This window comes from Leptodactylus fuscus, chromosome 11, assembly GCF_031893055.1.
Source record: "Leptodactylus fuscus isolate aLepFus1 chromosome 11, aLepFus1.hap2, whole genome shotgun sequence".
Taxonomy (NCBI): domain Eukaryota; kingdom Metazoa; phylum Chordata; class Amphibia; order Anura; family Leptodactylidae; genus Leptodactylus; species Leptodactylus fuscus.
In genome coordinates, this window is record NC_134275.1 from 39,271,796 (window position 1) to 39,293,763 (window position 21,968).

A 21,968-nucleotide genomic window follows, 5' to 3' on the forward strand; every position below is an offset into this window, starting at 1 on the left:
GTAAAGAGTGATAAGAACTAGAGATCTGGGGCATGGGGCCAGTATAACACCCTCTACCCATGGGAAATAATGGCTACTGGGTGTAGTGAGGATGGAGTTTGGGTAGTGACAATTTACAACTATTGTCCAACTATTTGAGGCCGTATCCGCCTCAAAATCCTGACCAAAAAGACGGCTCCCATTGAAATCAATGGGAGCCAGTCAGTTCTTTTTTCCGGGAGCCGTTTGTTCCGGCTCCTGGAAAAAGAAGCGAGATGCTCATTCTTTCAGGCGGATTTGCCTCATGATATCCGCCTGAAGACACTCTCTCCCGACTAGGCCCATTGATTTGGGCCTAATCTGGAGCGGAGTGCGCACCTGGATGTCGATGCAGTGCACCGGCATTCAGTCGTGGCTACCCGTTTTTTGGTCCGGAACCTGAGGTGGCCTCCGCCTCAGGTTCCATACCAAAAAACCCTGTGTGAACTTACCCTTATGATATCAACACTACCAGGGATTATATCTTTGGAACAGCTAAATAGAATTTGGATAAACAAAATCCCAATTTACCAAGGGTGACCGTTCCAATCCCATGATGTATGATATTGGGGTTTTCACATGTGGGATGTTGTACTTTTCAGACCTGCTGACCGGATCCTCTTTAAGATGAGGTTACACCTGACCCGAGTCATTGGTGAGTACTTGAGACCATTCTTTAGAGTGGACTCACAAGTACCACAATCTTACACCTGGAAATTCTGCATGTCATACTGTATATACATTTTTTGATGCAGATTTTGCAGCACATGCAGGAAACAGAAGAGCTGAGAATATTCCCAACCTACTGAGGCCAATTCAGTATGACAGCATGTTCTATGACCCCAGCCGCCTGGCATCTGTGCCTCAGCAAAGGCCGTGGGTGGTTTCTTGTACAGAACTGTATCTCAAGAGATCTCATGCCAGCAGGGAAATAAACTGGTATTTTAAGGGTTTGTGCAGGTCTTCATAGGACGAGATGTTCTGAGCAGAGCTTAGTTACAATGGCTGCAGCAATGAGACATGCAAACCAGATTACTGAAGCTCCCTGTAGGTGGCACCGTGGTATTCATTACCGGTCTACTGTTGTTCACAATGTACCCCCTGCACCAGTCAATGGGACCTTACACAAAAGTGACAGCTGCAGAAGCTGTCCATATTAGGCACTGATGCTCCCTACGTCTGGTTGAGACTGATTCGTATTGGTGGAAATAAGGTACGGCGGATCCAGTAGATGGCGCTACCTTGCCTCATTGAATGTTAGGCGGGCTATGCCTTTATGTCTATTACAGCTAGCACAACCACCAACTTGGCATTTTCAGGTACAGCATGGTGCAAATAGAGATGAACTATGCGTCTCCTATATACAACCCTAGCCTTCCTGGTATGACATGGACACAGTTGAGCTGCAGCCCAAACCACCTGACTTTCAGTGTTTTTTTGCAGCATTGGCTTGCAGGAGAAGAGGGAAATTTTGCAGCGTGTTCACACTTTGTGACCTTAGGGCCTTTTCACACTAATGACTTGTATTGATAATCCTAGTCTTCATAAATATGCCCCATTGTTTTTTTTTTCATGGCTGAGAAATAGAAAAAAATTGTGGCACGTGCCTCTTTTTTTTTCTACTCCTCTCAGCCATTCAAGTCTATGGGTCCATGAAACAAAATGTGGCTGTTTACGTGAAAAGGGCCCAGATCGTCGATACTAATTATAGAGAAAATAGTCCAAAACATATTTGGGTAAAAAAAATCACAATTTTGTTTTATGCAAAAATTTTATTTAAAAATATGTCAAGTTTACAAATTTGTTGAGACTTTTAAGAATTTGTACACTTTTGGTGCAGATTTCGTTAGAATTAAAGTGACAAATTAAATCGACGATCTGGGCCCTTTTCACGTAAACAGCCACAAATGGTTGTCATCCGTGTGACGGTGATGCTGAAAAATAAAAAGAACAACGTTCTGCCATTCTCTGGATGAAAAATCTGCAGTATTTTGGAGAATAAATCACAATTCTGCCTATGAATTTCTCTGGGTTATTCACCGCAGTCCAGGATCTGTTATGTGGTGGAGGTTTCGGCACATTGTAAAGTTACAGAGGATTATCATGTCTGGCTCAATGCTAGAAATCTGATAAGGTGTCCGAACTACATAGAGCATGGTGACCTTGATGTAACGTAACCCTTACCCAAATATTCACGCCTCTGCCCCTTCACCCTGGACATATGGAAAAAAAAATGAAGGGGCTCAGTTGTATGTCATGGGCCCCTGTGATGTAGCCATCAGTAAGGCCCAGCTCACAGACCTCCATGGACGTCATCTTATAATGTAGCCTGTAGTTCAACCTCTACATCAGGAGTAGGCAACCTTTGGCACTCCAGGTGCTATGGAACTACAACTCCCAGCATGCATCCTTGTTCTGTTCTTTTTGTAGTGACCGATCAAAGTGCATGGAGCATGCTGGACATTCTAGTTCCACAGACGGTGGAGTGCCAAAGATTGATGATCCCCAGTCTACATGATTTGTGCACTGAAATTAAAGCAAAGTTGCAGCTGATATCTCTATGACACACAACCCAGTAGGTAAGCCCAGGGGTGCAATTTGAGTAGGTGCAGAGGGTGAGATTGCACCCCGGGCCTGGAGCCTTAGGAGACACATAAGGTTTTTTTTTCCAATATGAGGAGACCAGCGCTATAAAGCAGATTATTGTTAGGTATCTTGTTACAAATTTTGCATTGTGGTCCCACATTTTCATTTTACACCTCTGAATAAAGTATCTTTAAACACTTTCCCAAATAGGGACATAAAAAATACAATTGTCAGGACCTGGAAAAGCTGGGTGATAGCCAGTATAAAGGCTGTTGTGGTTCCTGACTGTTATTGAGCTTTTCCATATCTGCTTAGTTACGTAGTGATATCACTGACTTCGGAGTCTGGGTGTCCATCTTGTTAGTCACCCAGCTTTCCCAAATACAGATGTACAAGTGAGATGAGTGCACACAAGTCCTCACACTATATGCCTTGCATACTAGATTGCCTTTATACATCTTTTAACCCTGTACACTGCCCATTAGCTGCACACTAGGCCTGTAATATGGGTAAATAATTTATGGAATGCAGGTTCGGCCTGACCAATGAGCCAGTCACACGTATACTGCATTGTATAGGGCAGTGTTCATACATATAGTAGATGAAGTGCATGATGTCTGATATGGGCCTATAAGATTCAGTTCAGTGCTGCAATTGTAATAGTGTCATATGGAATGGACATGAAGAACAGACTCTGCTCTGCTACATCTCTCCCAAGTCATGAAGAACAGTTCTGAAGAGTTGGAAATTAGGACTTTGATGCAACCACTAACAGTATGTGTGAACAGCTGCAAGTATTAGTGCCATATACACTATGTGAACAAAGTATCCAGACACCCCCAAAAACATACGTTTTTCATATTAGGAGCATTGTGCTGCCACCTACTGCCAGGTACTCCATATCAGCGACCTCAGTAGACATTAGACATCGTGAGTGAGCAGAATGGGGCGCTCCGCAGAACTCACGGACTTCGAACGTGGTCAGGTGATTGGGTGCCACACATCACACAGGTCAATGCCAAACGACGCCTCGCTTGGTGTAAGGAGCGTAAACATTGGACAATTGAGCAGTGGAAAAACGTTGTGTGGAGTGACGAATCAGTACACAATGTGGTGATCCGATGGCAGGATGTGGGTATGGCGAATGCCCAGTGAACATCATCTGCTAGCATGTGTAGTGCCAACAGTAAAATTCGGGGGCGGTGTTGTTATGGTGTGGTCGTGTTTTTCATGGAGGGGGCTTGCACCCCTTGTTGATTTGCGTGGCACTATCACAGCACAGGCCTACATTGATGTTTTAAACACCTTCTCGCTTCCCACTGTTGAAGAGCAATTCGGGGATGGCGATTGCATCTATCAACATGATCGAGCACCTATTCTTACTGCGCGGCCTGTGGCGGAGTGGTTACACAACAATAACATCTCTGTAATGGACTGGCCTGCACAGAGTCCTGACTTGAATCCTATAGAACACCTTTGGGATTTTTTGGAACGCCGACTTTGTGCCAGGCCTCACTGACCTACATCGATACCTCTCCTCAGTGCAGCACTCCGTGAAGAATGGGCTGCCATTCCCCAAGAAACCTTCCAGCACCTGATTGAACGTATGTCTGCGAGAGTGGAAGCTGTCATCAAGGCTAAGGGTGGGCCAACACCATAATGAATTCCAGCATTACCGATGGCCCCCACACAGATCAGCTGTATGGGGTTGGCTATGATCCCTTTAGTGCTGCAGTGACTGTGCTTGGGCCACAAGTTCTTCCATCTTATTTATAGTATGGGTATTGGAGGCAGTCCTGTACAGCTGATCTTTGTGGGGGCCAGATGTCGGTATTGCAGCTCAGCTCCATTCATAAAGCTTGTGGAAAGGGGTGGCACTGTTTCTGGAAGAAAACAGAATCTTTAGTCGCTACTTAAGTTGTCGTGAAGCCCTAAACTTATTTGGCTATGGATTGCAAAGGTTTTATTTGCAGTGAAATTGTGTTGTTTGGGCAATAATTTTTGATAACTGATAAGATATTTTGTAAAAAAAAAAAATCAAATTAAAAAAAAAAATGGTGTCCGTAAATGTGACCTGGCCGCACTGTGAATGAGCCAAACAACTTGCTGATATAGAAGGTAATGGTTGCCTCTGTACCTATTATACTGTTCCACTGGCAAAGATCAACCAATCTGCAGTTACCTAGAACTGCCTCTAGATGGTGATCTTGTAATTGTTTATAGGTAGGTGCCCTCCCAGCTATGCATTTTGGTTTGTTTCCACATTTTGTACAGGGCACTGCTGAAGACAAGGCGGACGATGCAATGATACAAAAAGACAAGATATATTCTGCGATAAGGTACCGCCATATAAGGCCATTTCACTTTTTTCAACTTCTAGCACATTATAAACAAACAAAGAAGTAACATTAACAAAAAAAAGGAAAAATTGGGGACATGCAATATGGCCCATATCTTGTGGATCTGTCTGTTCAACATGGGGCCATAAAGTGCACACGTTTGGATTTTATGCAACTGTAGTGTTGCAGTCACATCACTCCGCATGTCAAAATGCAACCAAAGTCGCCTTGTAATCTTCACCTTATACTGCAGTGAGCTTTAGGCCTCGCCATGTTGTGACTCCTTCACTAATATAAGTGCGTGACAGTGACTTCTAGTCGCAAAACAATCTTCAACCTGGTTGCGATGTGACCCTATCCGCTTCCATTAGTGACGCTGACATGATGATCTTTGGATGCATGATTGGAGTCAGGGCACACACCCCTCATACCACCATCTTTTTGGTCCAGTTGTACTTGCAACTTTAGGGTGCATTCACACAGCATAGATTAAAAAAAATCAAACAGACTTTACCTGTAAAATAAAAACATGCATGCAGTTTTTGTTCAGTTGTATGAATGCACGCTGATACCGCTCATCTCTTTTGGATCCAATCCAAAATTTGTCAAGAGAGGAGAAAAACAATATCTGTGACTGACAGACTCCATGCTGCACCCACAGTGTGAACAAGGCCTTGCTTAGCATTATGATTGCAGGTGCCTGGGTTGGATTAATTGAGGAGGGGGATTGCAGGTCATCAGTTAATTAGTACAAAAAATAGAAAAAATCCAATTGCCACTCACCATATGTCAAGAGGTCTTCGGGGTGTGCGATCCACGCTTCGGGACTATCGAAGCAGTTAAGTAAATTGAAGAAAAAAGGTGCGAATCCACAGCCCGGCTTCTTAAAAATTAGCTTTTAATCCATAAATATTAAAAAGATTTTTCACATAGTGCAAAAAGACAGGAAAAACATAAACAGTGCAAAAAAGATTTAAAAGACGCAACCAACGCGTTTCGGGACCTTTAGATCCCTTAGTCCTGGCATGGTCTAAGAAAAATGCCTCTAAGAACAAGGCCTTGCTTAGCATTATGATTGCAGGTGCCTGGGTTGGATTAATTGAGGAGGGGGATTGCAGGCCATCAGTTAATTACCCAGCAGATCAGGTGACTGGAAGTCTTGGATTGGAGCCTTGAACTACAGGACGTAGCCTTGGCTTCTGAAGGGGGTTACACTCTGCACCCATATATTTTATCAGGACACTAAATTGCAGAGATTTGTTGCTCAGGACGAGGTAAGGACTATCCTGTTTTTCATCTTATTTGATTAGATGCTGTTTAGGACATGTTCACATGGAACAGATTTGTTGCAGAAACTTCTGTTCTTGAAAATCACTTCCATTCATCAGAATGAGGTTGTCTCTGCAGGCAACAATTGAATTTCTTCAACCAGATAAATGAGAGAACCGCAAAAATGTCTGCAACAAATTTACCAGGTGTGAATATACTCTAAGCAAACTATGCGTACTTACCTTTCCAATACTTTGCTCAGAAAGTGTGCACGTTTACATGTACGTGTGCACGTGGCCAAAACTCTGCGTGTAAGTGGCTGCTGACGATCACATGATCAAAAAGTATAATCGTTTGGTCATAGGCGGCACACAATGACCATCGGCCCATAGCCAAACATATCTCAGCCCTGCCAATGAATATTACTTTCAAGGGGTTACTCGGTCTTGCTGTCTGTTTCCAGGTTGTGATCATACCGTACATTGCAAGACAGAAGTCTTGTAATATTTGCATTTCAAGATGGCGACAGTAGGTCTTTGTTCTATGTTATGTCACAAGAAGATTTAGGAATTGTATGCGATTAGTGACAAGGGTCTATATTTTATTTCTAGCCGCAGCGCCACAGGTGTCCATTTCTGGCACTGCAACATTTCAGCGAATGCTTTTGAGCTGCAATACAAGACACAGCCTGTGGATAAGAGTGGCGCTATTGTTGGTGGGTAGTGAAAGCAGATATTACACCATAAAGTGTCAAGTTGATTTTTAGGGCCAAAAGGGCAAATTCCCTTTGGGATTGGTTGTGTTTTGTTGACATATTTGCCTGCAGTTTTTAATCTGTAGAGCGGTTTCTATAAAGTGACATGTTAAGCGTCTCCACAATCTGCTTGCGTTGCTTAAGTCAACACTGCGTTCTAGGGAGTGATGTTTACACAGTGATAAAGGGCGGCCATTGCTCTGGGCTGATGCGTTACTCAGTGACTCCTGTGAACGTGACGCCACATCCACAAACAGATACGAATTCCTCCAGGTCAGTGATCTATGCCCCTGTACAAGGATGGCGTTGCCCGTAGCAACCTATCAGAACCCGGCTTCCATTTACCAAATTCAAGTCTTCAAATAAAAGCAATTGTCTGACTGGTTGCTATGGACAACACGCTTGACAAAATAAAAAAGCAAACCTGTCTTAATTGCCCATAGCAACCAATCACAGCGTAGCTTTCATTTTCAATTCTGCTGCTGAAAAATGACAGCTGGGCTGAGATAGGTTGCTGGGCATCTAAAGGCAATTTGGCCTATATAAAGGGGTTTCTGGACCCCAAACAAATTTTTATACTGATCACCTACCCACAGGATAGGTCACCAGTATGTGATGTGTTGGGGTCTGACACCCGGACCCTGCACCGATCTGTTCTAGTAGCCTTTGTGTTGTTGGAAGCGTCTAGTAGATGGGTGGCACGGGCAGCAATGCTCCTTATTCTAGTAATCTGAGCCGTACAGCAGCCTCGTCCACTGTATAGCGGTAGTTCTGGCGAACTAGAGCGCCACTTTTATTACTTGAATCAGAGCAGTACCACTTGTGCCGTAGGGCCAGAAAACCATCTGTATCATTGGAGGGTGCACGCCATTTCTGAGGTGGTGCACCCACCGCCAGGCTGCATGTCTGCACTGAAATCTACACCAGTCAAATGATTACAAATGTAGTGCAACTCCTGGATGGGCAGAAAAAATATTCTCTAGACATATATCCTCCTGAAGATACTTTACATTTTGTAAACCGTTCCCATCCTTCTCCCTACCTCTTTCTTCAAAAGCCTCCATAGCCTCTTCATCTCATTTCTGTGGAAGAGCTCCCACCTACATCTAGCCTATTCCCTCCTTACCGAGCCCAAAACGCAGGGTGGCTTTGCACTTCCTGACATACAATCCTACCACAAGGCTGTCCTTATTGTAAGATGGCTTGAAGATGGCTCCATATTTCCCTGGAATGCCACTTATTGCCCGCTCCCTACTAATGGCTCCTCTGGTCTCCTCGTTACACCCCTAACTTCTCCCTTGTACTTGGTGACCTCACCAGATGCACCATTCCTGTATGGCAGGCCTTTTCTATCACACTATTTACTCCTCCAGACCTATCTTTCCTTTGGACCCAACTCCTCCACGTCCGTATCTGCTCTTCACTGATTGATGCGGGCCCCCCCCCTGCATAGTCTATATTTATGTCTGTTCTGTTCTTTTATGAAAAAAACATCAAAAACTGAAAGTCACAAAGTTTTGCAAAAAAAAAACCCCAAACTATTTCTAAAAGACAAATATGACTTTGTCTTGAACAACGGAAACTGGTATAGAAGGCATAATAAATCTCTCTTAATAATATGAGCTATGTTAACCCCATTGGGGTGAGCACAGGGTGTTGGCGTGTGGTTGGCACAAGTAGAAGGATTGCATAATGGTGTCACTTTCTTCCTCTCCGGAGCAGTCATTGACTGACGGGACAGGGAGCGTTCATCAGGTGGCCGGATACGCCTGAGCCTGCAGGTATACAGTCAGCCCAGGAAAACTCGTCTTTGCACTTCATTACTCAAAGGCGATTTCCTTTCTTATCAAAATAACCTGACCCTATTATTAAAGGGGTTGTCCCACAAAAAAAAAAAAAAACATTCTGATTGTTGTGGGCCCTGCTCCAGGAACCCAACCACTCACTAGAACAGCGACCCCAAGCCTCCAGTCCCTTCTCATTGGAATGGGGCAGTGGTCCCATGTGCCCCTTTCCACTTTTGTCAAAATTGATAGGAATGTCTGAGACTCTAGTATATTGGTAGTCTATTTCTGTCTGCCCATAGACCAGACCTCCTAGGTTATGGAGGACATTTTCATCTACACACCACAATCAATTTAATCCTGCCCATATCCATCTTTGGCCCAGCCTATTTCCACCCAGTTTCTTGTCTAATTTAGTCAAGATGAAAAATTTAGCTTCAAAGTCCTGAAGTTGAATTTTTCAGCTAGTAAAAATTCAATTGTGTGAACATAGTAGTGCCCCCTACACTGTACAATGCCCGCATAGTAAGTGATGCAGTATAATGCCCTCTTAGTGCTGTATACACAGTATGATTCCCCCTTTAGTGCTCTCACAAAATTTAATGTACCACTAATGCCCGTAGTAGTAATATCCATAAAGTGTGATTCCTCCTTAGTGAACCCACACAGTATAATGCCCCCTTAGTGCCCCACGCTGTACAATACCCCCATAGTAACATCCATACAGTATAATGCCCTATTAGTTCTGTATACACAGTATGATTCCTTCTTAGTGCCCTCACAAAGTATAATGTCCCCATAGTAATAGCAGAACTGTATGGTTCCTCCTTAGTGTGCCCACACATTATAATGTTGCCTTAGTGTCCCTGTACTGTGCAGTGCCCCCATAGTAATACCCATACATTATAATTACCCCTTAGTACACCTGCACAATATAATGCCAAATTGGCTCCAAGGAGCTAATTTGCATATCGAGAAAAGCTTTAATATCTTGGCAACAGAGGCAGCGATTAACCAGTGGAAAACACTGTATGATTCAGGTGACCCTAATGTGCAGGGCTAGGTTCTGGTGAGACTCCCTTTAAGGGCTCGTTCACACAGCGGAGATTTTTTTCCGCCGTGTGGTGTTTTTGGCGCGGCTAGCCGCGATTGGATGCCTATGCAGTGCATCAGCATTCCGTTGCGGCATCCTGCTCCTGATTAGGTCCGAATGAGGGCCTAAACATGAGCGTGTCTCGAGCCACGGAATGGGAGACATTTTTGAGGCGGATTCCACGTCAAAATCCATCTGCAAAAAACCTCCGTGTGAACATACTCCAAGGTGTTCTCCAGGACTTAAAGGTTGATAGGTAACAGACCTTGATCAACATATATTTACTAGACACTCTTCTGCTACATTATGTCATGGCTGTCGTAGATGAGATGCTAATAATTGATGCAAGTCTCTATTCTGGCGCCATCCGTGAACCGTTTAGCCACTCCCCCGTATACAATATACCGAGCAGTATATCTGTACACTAGTACATAATTCAGGACTAGGGAATCCCTAATAATTCAGTCCCATAGAGACCCCATCTGTCAATGATAAATTGCAGCTTTAGGATTGAGAGTAGACCCCCCACCCCTCCTATCTAATCCCATCTATCACTTGCAGGGCCATTGTCTGATGTCTTCCCTGTGGATATATTGGGGGGAAGGGGGAGTAGTCTATTGCTGACTCAGCCTGCAGGCTATCTGTATATTATATGGTCCATGCATGTGTGCCTATAGCTCTGTGATTTACAGAGCGTCGGGCTGTCAGTTGTCTATTCAGCCATCACCCAATCCAATAATCAGACCTAAATCTCATCTGACAAACAAGCTGAATCCTTATCCATGAGATCAGACTGTGGGCAGACAGCCCGAATGGAAAACTGCACAGTCACAGCAGCGCTGCTATTCGAAACAATGCAACCGTCCAACGAGACCTCCGTAGACTCCACTGACAGATGAAAACACAGCCCTGTTAATCCTGAGCTTCCTGGTTCATAAATATAATACTGTAAAGAGGTTTTCTGGCCCCAAATTGATACTGATGACCTGTCCACAGAATAGGCCATGAGTATGTGATATGTCAGCATTCAACACAGGTGAGATGTTGCAGTAACCTCCAGTTCAATGCTACTAATATTCAAGTAATATTAGCAACGAGGTAGCCCGTCCACGGTTCTGTCTAATATAAACATGGCTATACTGTTTCTGGGCCCAACAGCTAAGTATCCGATGACCCTTTTGTTTACATAGCAGTTGCACCACTGTGTGTATAATCTCTGTTATAATGTTGCTGTGTGTATTATCCCTGTACAGTGACGTCACTGTGTGTATTATCCCTTTACGGTGATGTCACTGTGTGCATTATGCCTGTACGGTGACGTTGCTGTGTGCATTATCCCTGTATCTGCATTATCCCTGTATCTGCATTATCCCTGTATCTGCATTATCCCTGTATCTGCATTATCCCTGCATCTGCATTATCCCTGCATCTGCATTATCCCTGCATCTGCATTATCCCTGCATCTGCATTATCCCTGCATCTGCATTATCCCTGCATCTGCATTATCCCTGCATCTGCATTATCCCTGCATCTGCATTATCCCTGCATCTGCATTATCCCTGCATCTGCATTATCCCTGCATCTGCATCTGCATTATCCCTGTATCTGCATTATCCCTGTGCAGTGGCATTATCTCTGTACAGTTATTGTCGCTGTATGTGCATTAGCTCTGTTTGGTAACCTCACCGTGTGCGTTATCCCTGTATGGTGACGTCACTGTGAATGCATTATCCCTGTACGGTGACGTCGCTCTGTGTGTGCATTATCCCTGTACGGTGACGTCGCTCTGTGTGTGCACATTATCCCTGTACGGTGACGTCGCTCTGTGTGTTCGCATTATCCCTGTATGGTGACGTCGCTCTGTGTGTATTATCACTATAAATCACTTTGTCATATGTACTCTGCACAACGTACAGATAAAAATAACCATAAACTTTTAATATTCTCTGATTCGGATCATGGTCCTATTCCAAGCATAGCTGTCCCATGGTTATTTGTTTGACGCCTGCTAGGATCTAGTACTTTTCCTACTGTGATCATCCCCTTGCTGTCACCTATTGTGTGACCAGATCTCTAATGATTTATCTGATCCATTCTCTACCCTGGAGAACAAGCTGTCAGATGGTTTACGCTTGCCCGGAGCAGATGGCTGCTTGTGGTGATCAGAGCGCGTAGTTTAATGCTGCTGTGCCTCCAGTGATGTGTGATGCCAGTGCCGTCTCATAGGGAGCCAGTGATCATGCCCGCCATGATTATTACAGCTGAACGGAACTGGTAAACACTGACCTCTGAATGGCACCTGCTCAGAGGGGCAGACAGTACGCAGCTGACACGTCACCCAAGATACATCATGTAATCTCAGGGGAAGAGCGGGAGCTGGTCATAGATTTCCCATAAATTTAGCTGTGCAGGTGTCTACATGTGGCTGAATGCACAATCCGCATGATACATGTAATATGCATATACCGTGCATCTGTATCTGACCAAGGGCTACATCCGCATGGAGTTTGCATGTCTTCCCCATGTTTGCTTTGGTCTTCCCATGCTCCAAAACCATACTATAGGGTAATTTGGAATTGAGATGGTGAGCCCAAATGGGACCGAGACCGATGTGAGTGAACAATCTCTGTACAGCGCTGCAGAATATGTCAGCACAATATAAATTAAAGGGGTTGCCCAGGACTAGCAAAGATGGATACTGATGAACTATTTTGGCTGCCAGAAAGATTAATGTTGTGGTGCACATTTGTACAACCCCTGTTCTTTACTGCACTTCTGCGAATTTATGTAGAGAGGGACGGGGACACCTCACGTCCGTTTTTTAGCGTTATAATGGGAATTTTCTCCGGTTCCTAAATGGCATAGATCTTCATCCTGGTGCATGGGCGCGTGTCTAAGATGTTGTCCCTTCATAGATCAGCCGTACCCTGTGCCTGTCAGGGCCTTTAATAAGTCCACCATAGAAGATGCCAGTCTTGGGTCTCCAGGAGGAGTTTGGTCCAATGTATGGACTGGGTTTCTGGCTTAAATCCGCTTGGAGCTGAACAATGCAAATGTGTGTCTATCAATTCAACAAATCTGTGCTGGTGTGCACAGCGCCTTACATGTCATGCAGGACTAAAATAGTGAAGACCATTCACTATACACCCCTTAAACCTGAGTTCAGAGGCCATATGATATGCCCACCAAGATTGGTCAACTTGGCAAACAACGGAATCTTCTGTTGTCAGCAATGGGGTATGGATAGACGGGGTTAACCATGAATCTATGTATATTATGGGCAGAAGAAAGTGCTCTCTCTAATCCTATCCATGTCTTGCCTTGAGCTCAGCGTCTACCTCTCTTTTTGGTGCTGCCTGAATCTATTCTGTAAATATAAAGTGGTGTCTTTGTTTTGTCTTTTTATTTATTTATTTTTTGCCCAAAACTCAAATTTTTTGCTAACAATTAACAGAAATCTAACCCTTGAGCATGGCGGATCTGCAGAGAGAATGTAATGAACCTTATAATGTACTTTGTAGTTTCTAGGGACGTTCCTCCACTGCGCTCTCTCCTTTTATTACCTCATTACTTTTTATTATTTTGTAAGGCATTTACTGCTCTTTCTCGGTTTCACTGCATTGTCTCCATCTTCCCGACCGCTCACACTTGGCCCCTTTTCCTCAGCTCCCTGACGTCACTATGGAGAGTCATCATGATTCACTTGGTGTTAGTTGCTATAGAAATGGTGGCCATATTTGCTGCTGGTACATATCCTGGCACTTGGTTATACGGGGTAATGAGTCCAGGCACATAGTAATGTTATGTCTGTTGTGTTAGACTTGACATACTGCAGTGTGGTCTGCTGTTCCCACCAGGATATTAGTACTGTTAGGCCTCATACACACCATCGAACGTGCAGGCCAAGGATCTTCCAATGCTTTGTTCTGTTCAGATTGTTATAGAGCAAGTCCTATTGGAACCCCCTATTGACTTCCATTGAACTCCCCATTGACTGTTGACATTTGAATGTCATTCGAGTGCATTCCAGCATGAAATCGCCCCCTTGGCCTGCAGACCCAGTTGTGTGCATGTAGCCTTACGGGGCAGCCATGTAATACATGAACTGGTCAAGCCCACAGAGCAGGAACCACTCTTTGCAGATGTGGACAACCCTAACACTTTGGGCCCTTGGGAAATGCTGACCTATCCCTACCTGTATTTATACTCTGCTTTTGTTCAGACAAGATGGCAGACGTTATCTAACAGGAGTTGAGGTTTTATATATGTAAGTGCTGGAGAAGTAAAGCATGAAATCCTCCCCACAGGCAAAACGGTAATCTCTAGACTTACAGTTAGAAGAAAGTAGTCCTTCGCCTGGTGGTGGACAGAATATGGATGAGCAAGGCCTATGAATATTTTACACGTGGAGCTGGAATATCATGGTTTCTCAGGTATGGAATAACATGTAGCTCAGCTTGACCTTAATAAACACGACTATAAGAGAATAGCTATATATAGCCCGTGAGTCTGCCGATGACGTGAATGTTACTGCTCAGAATTCAGGTTTTCGGATAGGTGGGTGGTTCGGTTATGTGGACTATATCTACGCGGCATGGATTTTTGTAAATGTGAGAATTTGCTGGGAAGATTGTACTATCTTGTAAATGAATGGGAAGGTGTGAAGTCTGCTAGTTTATAAGGGTCCACTGGAAATTGGGGTGGGTGGGGGGGTTATCTTCTAGTAATCTACTGGTTGGGGAAAGACGTAAATCTGGACAAAATGGAGAGTGCTAGTTCTCAGTAACTGTAACCTGCAGTTGCTGACATGGTTGTCTATTATTCTTGGGTGATGGAGACCAGATGGCACCTGGTGGCCCACAATAAAGGCGGCTATTTATATGTGTTGCTCCGGTTATAAAACAAATGTGCGTGGAAGGCCACTGGTGAAGGGGTCTGCTAGTCTGTGTTGACACACAAGGTTGTCCAGTTAGTCTGTGATGATACCTACTAGGGTGCAGGTGGCATTTGCTGTCCCATTATGAAGGGATTGTATGTATAAGGTGGGCCATTGAGGAGAAGAATCTCTCTGTGGAGGACCTCTGGTGAATGGGTCTGTTAGTCTGTGTTGGTTTGCTGGGTTGCCCTACTAGTCTTTGAGGGTTAGCAGATGGTATATGGCGACCCATTGTGTGATAGTTTGTAGATATTTTGTGTGCCTGGCACCACCTTCTCCGGTGACAGAGTTACTCAAACTTAATTCTAACCCCAGCCCCCATACCCCGGAGAAAAAGACCATTGGTTTCTTCTGCATTATGCAGTTGGACAGTCATATGCAATCAATGTCTTCAAATATTAATAACCTCCGCCTGCGTAGTCTTATTCAGAAATACAACTTTGTGTCGGATTCAACAACCATCACATGGTGAACTGTGGATTGCTTTGAGACTAAAACCGGATCAGGAAGGCTATACTTCAATCTGTCCAGTGGCATAACTAGGGCCCCGTGGTGAACTTTTGACATGGCCCCCCCCGACCGATGCCAAAGACTTTGACCAACTGACCCCCTCCTCCCACATTTCTGTGCACACTATAATGCCCCATAGTGGCCCCTGCACATACTATTAGGCCCCATTGTGCCCCCTGCACATACTATTATGCCCCATTGTGCCCCCTGCACATACTATTATGCCCCATAGTGGCCCCTACACACGGTATTATGCCCCATAGTCGCCCCTACACACAGTATTATGCCCCTGCACACCGTATGCTGCTCCATATTGGCCCCTGCACACAGTATTATGCCCCATAGTGGCCCCTGTACACAGTATTATGCCCCATAGTGACCCCTGTACACAGTATTATGCCCCATAGTGGCCCCTGCACACAGTATTATTCCCCATAGTGGCCCTTACACACAGTATTATTCTCCACTGTGGACAACCATGAACAATTATTATACTCTAGGGTCTTTTCAGACCCCAGACAATATATACCCCAGATATATATAATAATCGGAGATCCAGGGGGGATAAAAACATAAAAAAAACACTGTTACTTACCTATCTCCTGGCTCCACTGCATTCTCCGCTGCTGTTGGCCATCTTTAATGACATCCGGGACGTCATGTGACCAGGGGGCCTGCGTCACGACTCATATGGACGCAGGTCCCGGTCATATGACGCAAGTAGGCCCGAAGCATGCCCGGAGAGGTAAATAACACTTATAGAAGAAATTTTCTGGCACTTAATAGGATGAAGAGAAATCACGTATTTATTAAAGGTATCCAAACATAAATGTTCCGGTAAAAACATGACCTTCATCAGTACAACAGATGCAGAGAAAGGTGCACTTCTAGGTGCACTTCTGAGTGTGTGGAGAAAGCAGAGACTGTCGCCGGGCCCCCTAATGTCCTGGACCCTGTGACAGCTGCTACCCTGGTAGTTACGCCCCTGAATCTGTCTGATCCTACTGTTTATAGCGATCAGAGGTGGCATTGCAATTTGTTAGCGACATATTGTGTTTCCCTCCATAGACATTATGTACCTATGTATCCATTGCTTATGTTGGGATTGAGGAAGAGGTTTGGCCACATATAGAACAGTACGAATGTTTATGGCCACCTTTTAGTCTGACAGCGTGGTCTCCTCCAGATCCTGTACATTAATAGCTCAGATATCTACGTCTGACTTGTCAATATACAAATTCTATGACTTTGTTATTTCTGCATAGTCCTTCCTTTAAGTCACCGGGAAGGTGGCGAGCTCTGAGGTAACGTCTTATGACATAACCAGGAATTTTGGTGATGACTCACTGGTTTCTTAGTCAGCCGGCCTGATCTGTTGTGTACGTGAATCTGAGGTCTCCATGTTTCCTGCCATTAGGCCTAACTACATTATAGTAATGTTTGCTAATTCCCTTGTTGCTACAACCAGGCCTGTAGAATTACAGGAGTGCGCATGAATACGAACTGACCCATTATAAGTCAATGGGAAGCTGAGATATAAAGAGCTGTATGGTGGCATCTCCATACTATAGAGCTGCTGCATTTATTTTCCCCAGTCCTGTGTGACATGTGTGGTACACTGTGGTGTATAGCTATAGGTAATGTGGTTGCAATGGATCCACTAAGGTAAGAGAGTCTCACCGACATTCAGCCTGGCTGTGGTCAGCTTGAATGTGGCGTGCAAGAGGTAATTTTTCACTTTACTTTGTGTGACAAACCCCTTACTGCTCTAGACCACTATGTATACTAAAATTAACCCATTCACTGTCTTAGACCATCAGATATCCTCACATTACCTCCTTCACTGTCCTAGATCACCAGGAATCCTTGCATTAACCCTCTCACTGTCCCAGACCACCAGGTATACTGAGATTATAGGAATTTTCCAGGTTTACAGATTGATGACCTATCCTAAGAATAGGTCATCAATCGAAGATCTTCAGGGGTTCGACACCAAGGATTCCCACCGATAATTTGTTCATAGAGATTATAACCTTCAGGTATACATTGTATAGTAGCTGTACTTGATTTTTCAGCATGGCTGAGTTGCTCACAGGCCTTGAGACCGATGAACGTGATCAGTGGCGTAACTAGGAATGGCGGGGCCCCGTGGCGAACTTTTGACATGGGGCCCCAACCGACACCGACGACCTCGACCGACCCTCTCCTCCGCACTCTATTTTGTCCCTTAGTAAGCCCTGCACACAGTATTATGTCCATTAGTGGCCCCTGCACACAGTATTATGTCCCTTAGTGGCCCCTGCACACAGTATTATACCCAATAGTGGCCCCTGCACACAGTATTATGTCCCCATAGTGGCCCCTGCACACAGTATTATGTCCAGGATCAGCAAGTAAATAGGGCCCGTAACGGCCAATTAAAAAACAAACAAACAAAAAAAAAACCGCATCGGTAGCAGCTGTCACCGGGCCCCCTAATGGCTCGGGCCCTGTGGCAGCCGCCTCCGCTGCCTCTATGGTAGTTACGCCCCTGAACGTGATGTGACATTGCTTCTGAAGTGAACGTCATGCTCAAGTAGTGCCACTGTTGATCTGAACCAGCAGGGGTTGCGACTCGTAGTTGTGGGAAACTTGCTGATCTGTTTTTTTTTTACTTTCTTTATCAAAATAATACTGGACAGGTTCAAAGAGTCCAAGAGATTTTATATGACCTTGGGACCTGGCTTTCTTTGCATTGTTATGTGCTGGTACAAGAAACTAAGAAAAAAATAACTGCACGTTCATCAAACAGCCCCTATATCTCAGCTTCCTGGATTGTCTTATATTTTGAATATATATTGCCCAACCTTTTTTGCATCAGGGACCGGCTTCAAGTAAGACCATTTTTCCAGGGCCCGGTGGGGTGGAGGCAGGGCTTTGGTAATACGGTGGCGGAGTTCTAGGTGGACTCCACCATGTGGACAGGAAGGCTCTCCACTGAGATGCTGTGTGAGGTGGTGGGGGGCACGAAGGTGGTGACACAAGTATCTGAGCAGACATGGCGAATCACTAGACACCAAGGCTGGATACTTTGTGCTAGGCCATGTTGCTATAGTATAGAGTAAACTATTGGGTAGTGCGGCATCCTTGGTAGCTACAGGACACCACACCACCTGATAGTTTACAAGTTACCATAGCAACTTGGCTGAGCGCAAAGTATCCAGCTAAGACTGAGGCCAGCCCACGGACCAGCAAAAAACCCCCAACGTCCTGGTCCTCGGACTGGTGGCTGAAGGCTATAGTACCTATTAATGTCTGTCACTGCTGCATTGGCCACATTCTTGTCTGTATTTTAGGTTTGCATCTTAAAACGGTTGACCTAGCCATTGGTAGATAAGATGGTATGCGTGCAAATTTTTTATTTTTTTGTGATTGTTTTGCCCATTTACATCACTTTTTTTTTTTTTTATAATCGGTCATGTAAAAAAACAATAAAACAAACAAAAACTCTCTAAGGGTGCATTCAGACTACGTAACGCCGGGCGTGTATGAGAGCCGTACACGCCGGCATTACGGCAGACTGCCGAACACTTCCCATTCACTTCAATGGGAGCGCTCGTAAACGCCGCTGTTACGAGCGCTCCCATTGAAGTGAATGGGAAGTGTTCGGCAGTCTGCCGTAATGCCGGCGTGTACGGCTCTCATACACGCCCGGCGTTACGTAGTCTGAATGCACCCTAATGTATTGTCTGCAAAAACAGTTCCATATTTAGCAAAAAACTTGTCCGTAGTATATTATCCATAATCCCAGATACAGAGATTTCCCTGATCCTATGCACTTGTATGGGCGAGTCTGTATGGCTAATACGGCCAGGAATAGGACCTGCTCCATGTTTTATAGATGATTTCTACAGCTCGGATGCTGATCTGTAAAAACTGCGTACGTGTGTATGGAGCAATAGAAATGAATGGATCCATAATGTCTGGATCTGTGCATGGAGCCGCCTTTTGTTTTTCCTGTTATTTGGGCAGGCCCCTGTGATGGAGATGCAGGCTCCCTGCACACAGCCCGGGTACCACACACACAGTTCTGACAGCGGGGCGTGGCCTCTGCCTTAAAAGGCACAATAGAGAATGACAATGGCCCTGAATGGAACGACGCATGCGCATCTCCCGCTTCGCGTTTTTAGGTGTTTCGCTAGCAACCCGTCGCGCATGCGTCCCGAATCCAGCAGGCTCCCGTCTTTAGCAACAGTCGTTCTGTGCGCATGCGTTCTAGAACTATCGCTTGTTCCCAGGTTGAGCGCTAGCAACCAGGTACGCATGCGTAGTCACATCCCGGGCAACCAACGGATCTCTGTCAGTGTCTGCGGCACCGAGCGACCCGGGGGGGAGGGAAGGGGGCGCCGGGAGAAGACGGTAGACGGCTGGAGGCTCTGACCAAGAAGCGGGAACGAGACCGGGCTCTGTGGCGACAGGAGGGAGGGGTCTGCGGCTCCGCCTCTTTCTCCTCAGTCAGGGAGCCCCCGGCCCGGTGACATGTAGGCCTCGGCGCCGGCCCGAGCTGTGAGGTGAGAGGGGGCAGCGGCCACTGCTCATTGCCTGGAGGCCATAGAGGTAAGAGCTGTTCTCCTTCTTCTCCTCAGGGGGCAGTGAACCTGCACTGGCAGCCATTATGGTCTGGGCTGGGAGGTGTATAGACAGGTGCCTCATAGAGGTCTATGGGGAGCAATAGAGCCCCTGGTTACATGACCCCCTGGGGTGCTATTTTTGTGAGGACAGGTACATTATGGACTAATCAAGCTTTATTGATCAGTCTGGCACACACAGGGATGGAGCAGTAGGGGTTACCCCTTTATATGGGGGTCCCTTTCACTTCAGTGATGGTGCTGAGGTGCAGTGACGTGGGCTAAAGGCATGATGATGGCATCAAATTGGGTGGAGCTATCCCACTATAAATAATATGTCGCTGTCTAGACCGTACTGTGTCTCTATCCATGTCTAGAATCACAAGAGGGGGGTCGACTGTCTAATCGTGACCTATAATGGGGGTCCAGGACTAGTCTGCTTCAGTACTGGGGGAAGGACCCGCTTGTCTTCCCCGCAGCGGCGCTCAGCAGGTAGTAGACACTGAAGTCTGCTTTAGTTTAGAGGATGGAGAGCTGATTTGGGGAGTAGACCAGGGCATTCCAGCTGCTGTGAAACTACAACTCCCAGCATGTTCTGTTCACTTATATTACAGCTCTAAGAATAGTAGATCAAGTAGACATGCTGGGAATTGTAGTCTCACAGCTGCTGGGGTGCCGAAACATGGCTGCCCCTTGGAGCAGGCTTATTAAAAGGGCATTTCTATTTTGTAAAGTAATGGCTTATTTCTAGGAAGCCTTAGTGATCCTGAGAATGAAGGGAACATTGTGGCCCATCCTCATAGTGATGAAATATCACTTTATGGTGCGGGAATACCCCTGATTGTATGGCTAATAGTAAAGGGGTTATCTAGATTTTATTTTCCCGTAATTATGCCCTTTTTAGGGTGCATTGGTGTAATAGAGTGGAATAGTATCTCTCGTCCAGAGGGGCACAGATCTGTGTGTAAACCACAAATCTGCACCTTCAGCAGTCCAGCTGTTATGACGCTACTTATCCCAGCATGCACACTTGCTCGGATGTTCTTAGAACACCCAAAAAAGTGACTGTAGCATTCTGGGAGTTGTAGTTCCACAGCAATTAGACACCTGATCTAAATTGTCAACGATCAGATCATCATTGGGGGATCGGCACCCAATACAGATAATGCTTCTTTCTATAGGCTGTGTTCTTTAAACTCACAAACTACAACTCCCAGTATGGTGGTGGTCACTATGCTTTGCAGCTGATGCAGATCTGTTCTTTGGACATTGCAGGAAATATTTGGGATTTATATATTAGAGCTTACTTTGATGATTCCCTGCCAAATCTTAATGTGTGTGCCTAAAGTCAGGCAGTATGAAGCCACAGTTGCAATGAATGGTGGGTGTGTTCAGGAAGGGGGGCTGGTGTGATGGGAGGGTGCACAGCTTAATACAGCTTATGCAGGGGAGTAGTGGAGAGGTGTTGGTGCTAATTAGTTAAGCGTATGGGGGTGGGAGCCTATAGACTCTATATGCTAACTCTCCGATTGGGAGATTAGCTCATGTAGCACATGATATTAGTAACATCTGACATATAAGGGGCTTCCAAACTACTGTATGTGTCTAGTGGACTGTGTATTAAGTAATTGTATTACATGTCACTGGACACAATGAGATAATAATGGTTTAGGGTTTATTGTAGTAGACCGGATCTGGGCTGACAATTAAGGTGGGGCCTGGATACAAGACAGAGCGGGGCCCTGGAAGTGTGTGAGGTGCAGGGCCGTCTGTTGTGCACGGGGTGGGAATTGTCTGTTTTGGCCCAGTCAGCAGCTGCCTTTGTATTGACGTCTGTAAAAAATCTACTCCCAAAACACACAATTACCTCATGCCATGCGCCCCTCAATGTCATGAAAATCTACTGCACAGTGAGATTTCATCCCCCCCCCCCCCCCCACCATACAAAGCGTCAGTCTTCAGAGCATCTTTATTATGTGATCTATGGACCTGGAGCTCGAGCAACAAAGAGCCAGGGCCCCGGAGCGAGGAGCTACTTTCCTCTTTGTGTCCATGTGATGTGCGCATGAAGT

The 21,968-nt window shown here is 45.4% G+C and overlaps 1 protein-coding gene across 5 annotated transcripts in view; it reads left to right on the forward strand.

Annotated features, from left to right (window-relative positions):
* Positions 1-19,704: 19,704 nt before the first annotated feature.
* Positions 19,705-21,968, forward strand: part of CAMSAP1 (calmodulin regulated spectrin associated protein 1) — a 53,478-nt gene continuing 51,214 nt past the window's right edge. For all 5 annotated transcript variants that reach the window (XM_075259492.1, XM_075259490.1, XM_075259491.1 and 2 more), the window contains exon 1: positions 19,705-19,885. The gene's annotated coding sequence lies outside the window, so the exon portion shown is untranslated. The remainder of the gene's footprint in view (positions 19,886-21,968) is intronic.